This window comes from Acipenser ruthenus, unplaced genomic scaffold (assembly GCF_902713425.1).
Source record: "Acipenser ruthenus unplaced genomic scaffold, fAciRut3.2 maternal haplotype, whole genome shotgun sequence".
Lineage (NCBI taxonomy): Eukaryota > Metazoa > Chordata > Actinopteri > Acipenseriformes > Acipenseridae > Acipenser > Acipenser ruthenus.
Genome location: NW_026707887.1, coordinates 13,883 through 18,884, shown reverse-complemented (window position 1 = coordinate 18,884; position 5,002 = coordinate 13,883). Strand labels below are relative to the sequence as shown.

Genomic DNA, 5,002 nt, shown 5'->3' with positions numbered 1-5,002 from the left:
AATGACACATAAAGACAGCTATAGCTGCAGTGAGAGTGAGTGGGATGAGCAGAGTGGGATATTACTCCAGAAAGCTTCTCTATGTGTATAGTAATATGTTTACACTGTGTTATTTTATAGTGGGGTATGTTTGCCAGCTGCAGAAGGAGGAAGGCTCATGTACGAAATTCGTCCTGAAGTGGTACTTTGATGCCCAGACATCGAGCTGCACGCGGTTCTGGTATGGAGGATGCGGAGGAAATGAAAACAGGTTCGAAACCCAGGCAGAGTGTGAGGAGGCCTGTGCTTCCGGTAAGACATCCCTGCATTGTTCAAAGATAAAAGAGAGAAAACATGTGGTTTTAATTAGAAAAACTAAGATAAAAAAAAACTAGATTGAAAAAATAGAACAATGAAAATAGTCTAGAACAGAAGCATTGGAATTTTAAAAAGGGCAAAAAGAAAAAGCAGTTTGGATTGTAAAATAACAACACTAAGATAAAAAAAAAGCTATTTTGTAAAAATGCGTACAATATTGTGCCCAAACTTTAGAAATATAGGGCTTTACTCACACAACTTTAGGAATGTTTTGTTAAAGCTTATTTTGATTAATTAAAATCGGTTCATAAAACCCCTTTTTAGAGAGGGTTCAGTCTCATTTTAAAAAGCACCTAAGAGCACGTTTTTAAAATGCTAGCCAGCTCAGAAGTTCGAATACCGTCGGCACCGCTTTATCTGGACGCCTCGGGGGAAGCAAAGATATCCTGAATAAGCAGGCTGTATCCAATTTAAGCAGCAATTCCTGTATTGCCAAGTTGTCACCATTAAAATGTCAGTACAGAGTTCCAGAGTGTCTGCAACTGGCGGTTAGGGAGTGTGTGTGGAAGAGGGAAGTTCTTTTACAGGTTGGGACTGAGTGTGAAAAAACGGTGGCAGGGCGGGCCATTGCTATAGTAACAGGGTCCTCTTTTTTTCAGTGACGGTTAATCCTGGAGTCATGGCAGCGATTGGAACCTAAGTGAAAAGTAATGAAAACCAACATTTACCTCTGAAGAGAACCCGGAGATAACCACAGCCAACTAGAAGCTAAGGGAATGCTGAACCTTGCACTGTACCTGCAGATGCTTTTGATACGAAGACTCTTGAAGTAGTTTTTTTCTTTTTCTTTTTAAGAAAAAACATTGCTGCATGATTTGGCGTACTGGTGCTAATGTGTTTGATGATCAGGTGCTGAATTTGTCTGGAATGCAATTTACACATTTACACTTCTCTTACGTCTTTTTATTTTCCAATCATGGACGACGTTTTTATGCTTTGAAATCTTTTTTTATGAATATCTTGGTCAAACGGGAATCAAAAAAGCAAAGTTTATTCAATAGGGCAAAGATTCTCTTTCTCATTGCACACATACACAGTCCAATTATTTTTAATGCATAGGATGGTATATATTTGACACATTTTGGGCCAGTACTGGCCCAAAGACATCACAATTAAGATTTTCTTTCTAGCTGTTCATTATATCATACTGTGTTAGTGTTTACAATATTCTGTGTTAACTGAAAAGATAAGTATATGATGACGATAATGACAATCACCCTCAGCTCAGTATTGAGAAATACAAAAATATATATAGATAATGCACTTCCAGGAAACAAAACCTCAAACACAAAAGTTCCAGCTCTTAAATATGGAATGTAATTGTCAACATTGTGTACGGTTTTGATCATTTTTGACAGAAAATAAAAAGTAGACTTTCTTATAAAATTCTGAGTGCTGATGTAATTGTTTTATATATATATATATATATATATATATATATATATATATATATATATATATATATATATATATATATATATATATATATATATATATATATATATATATATATATATATATATATACTGTATTCCTTACGTTAACTATTTGATAAGCTGCTAATTCACAGAAGCTGCTACTGTATATTGACCTCACAAACTTAAATACCCCAAGCCTGCATTGTTATTGATATACCTATATAGTTCAGTCAGGAAACTCATGTGTTATTTATTAAAGCTTAGACTAGACGACACGACTACATTATATATATATTTTTACACTACATTCATTTGACCTTTGGCCTCACCTTTCAAGGTACCCCTGCCCATAAATTAGCTTGCAGGGTAGCTGCCCTTCCTATTAGACAAAGCCAAAAAGCAGATGGAGGCTGGGGAGGAAGAGGCAAACTCTGGTGCACAGAGGAGACATAATGGATTGAGCTAAGATATACATCCTTTCCTTACCGATCATGGGACGTATTGTTTGTCGAAGGATGAATAAGATACTAGCTATTCGAGTGACGATTTCATCTATTTAATTGATCTTGATCGTTGCATGTCATACGTCTGTGGTGACATAAATAAGAACAAGGATTCAAAGAGAATTCAGGTACTGGACATCTGGACTTGAAGTCAGCTCCAACCACTAAAACGCAGGCTTCCTTTTATATGATGGAATGAATATAAAATTAAAACCTTTTTTATTAACTGTAGCTGGAAATTATTTAAAATTAGGGCTTCTGATTTTTCGGTTTTAACTGAAGAAAACCCGATAAAATACCCCCAATACAAAAAAAAAAATGAATAGGTGGATAGCCAATAAACACCTTTAAAAAAATAAAACCTACTACAAAAATAATAATAAATACATTTCCCAGTGCTACTGGGCAATGTCCCGCCTTCCTGACTGTATCTATCATTGATTCATTCTGAATACTTTAAACCCGCCCCAACTACTGAGTGACAGCACATTCCTACATTTCTATTGGAGACTCCGCTTGCGAGATTTAAAACAAGATTACAATCAGGATGGAGGCTTGTTAGCGGGATTTAAAGCTCTATTACAGTTAAGATACAGAGAATTTAAAACAGACTTGTGGCGAAATGTACAAAAATGCCTACAGACAAAAACCCCAGAAGAATGTTCCTGAGACCAGAGGGATTTCGTTGTGGAAGACAGCAAAGGAAAGAAGTTACAACTTAAGTGTGCAAGTACTGTCCAGTTACTATACATATTTTGACAAAAAAAACGCTCAAGCATTTTGGAACGTAACCGAAAACATTAATTTCATACAGTATATCAAAAACAAAAGCCCCCCCCCCAAAAAAACAATTGACATAAAACTTGAAAATAACTAAAAATAATCACCGAAAAATACAATTAATAAAACATGAAAAACAGAAGCCCTATTTATAATGCACCAGCAATTTATAATCCTAGCAATAATGTGCTACTAAAAAAAAAAAAGATTGTTCATTCTTGGATGTGAACTGTGTTGAAGAAGAGATAAATGTTTTTTTTTTAGATGTCTGATTCATCCAGTAGAGAAAGCTTCAAGTCCTTTTAAGGAAGTGTTATTTTTATCCTGGAAAATGTCAGCAATGACTGTTCCAGGAGCAAGAACACATGGAACCCATCTCAGTTCAGCTGCGTGAAAGAGCTGCTGGCGTGGCAGGAGCAGGAAGGGGGAGAGCGAAAAGCTTTGCATAAAAAGATAGTACAGCTAGACGAGGCAGACGAGAAAACCCCCTTGATAACAGTTTTTTATTTTATTTTTTTTAACTATTGCATAAGTGTTTATGATTTCCAACAGCAGCCTGCAGTAATCAATAGGAACCGATTTTATAGAAGAGCCTTGCCCCACTGGCTCAGAGTGGCCCCCACTGCCCCTGCACAGCTGTTGCTTTATTTATCAGTGCCTGTTCAAACTCTATTATCAGGTCTAGGGAGATGCTGTAGATAAGGCTGGGTTTTATCCAACATGTGACCTTTACCCATGAGAAACTCCATCAGGACTACCAGTAGCCCAGTTTCCGCTGATTTATGAGCTGAGGGGGAGTGTCAGCCCCATTCTGTCAAAGACAGTGCTGGCCGATCCAATGCAGATGTTAATTCGCTATCTCCTGTTTAACAGAATCACTTAGACCTCCAACTCAATGGAAAATAGCAAGGAAAAAACAAAGCCAGCTCATAAAAAATGTTGGGATCTGGCATCCAAGGGAGCCCAAGACTCGACTTGTGTTACATTAGCTACCATGGCAACGAGACCAAAACATAAGAAATCATCATTCAGTGTGACCCCTTCCACATGTGTTCAACAAAAATGAATGAGACTTTTAATTTATCATTGAACAATAGCAATTTGTTTGAACAGATTAATAATATTAATCTAAAGACTACATGCTGGTGTTCTCTAAAAGCAGAGGATTTGGGTAGAACAGTATTCATTTGCTTTTCTGTATATGTCTTCTTGTTTTTCCTCCACATGCAGCAGGGCATTCCAAACACAGCAGTGGTCCTTCATCTCACTTACAGTAAGAAATATTGCCTGACCAGCTCCTCCTCATAGCTATCCTTAGTTTAACTGCACTCAGCAGAGATCCTCATTTGAACCTTATCCTAGCAATTGTACACTATACAGTGGCTCTCAAAAGTATTCCCCCCCCCCCCTTGGACTTTTCCACATTTTATTGTGTGACAACATGGAATCAAAATGGATTTAATTAGGAGTTTTTGCCACTGATCAACACAAAAAAGTCCATAATGTCAAAGCGAAAAATAACATCTACAAATTGTTCTAAATTAATTACAAATACAAAACAGAAAATAATTGATATTAAGCGTATCTAATTGCACCATAACTAAACTGTTACTGCACAGTAATTACCAGTACAGGTACTTGCTTCTGATCATCCTTGGGATGTCTTTACATGATCAGGCACTATATAAAGGTAAGATGTCATGATGTACACAACAGTTTTTCTTTTTTGTTTGACTTTGCAAGCTTACATGCTAGTTTAAAATAGTTTCTACAAGCTTGCATCCCTCCTTTTTCTCTGCAAAAGAACTGCACAGTATTTTATAATGGGATAACATTAACCTCCCAATGCTAAGCATCAATGTGTCCCAGACACAGCAGGCATGCTTGTAAAAGCATTAGCTTGGGTTGCAATCACTTCTGCAAGAATGCATTACCTCATGGAGT

General features: G+C 36.8%; 1 long non-coding RNA gene across 1 annotated transcript; it reads left to right on the top strand.

Annotated features, from left to right (window-relative positions):
* The first annotated feature begins 13 nt into the window (after positions 1-13).
* Positions 14-1,743, top strand: LOC131728505 (uncharacterized). Its single transcript, XR_009322701.1, has 2 exons — positions 14-291; positions 957-1,743. It is a non-coding gene; the product is annotated as an uncharacterized LOC131728505 (long non-coding RNA).
* Positions 1,744-5,002: the final 3,259 nt, after the last annotated feature.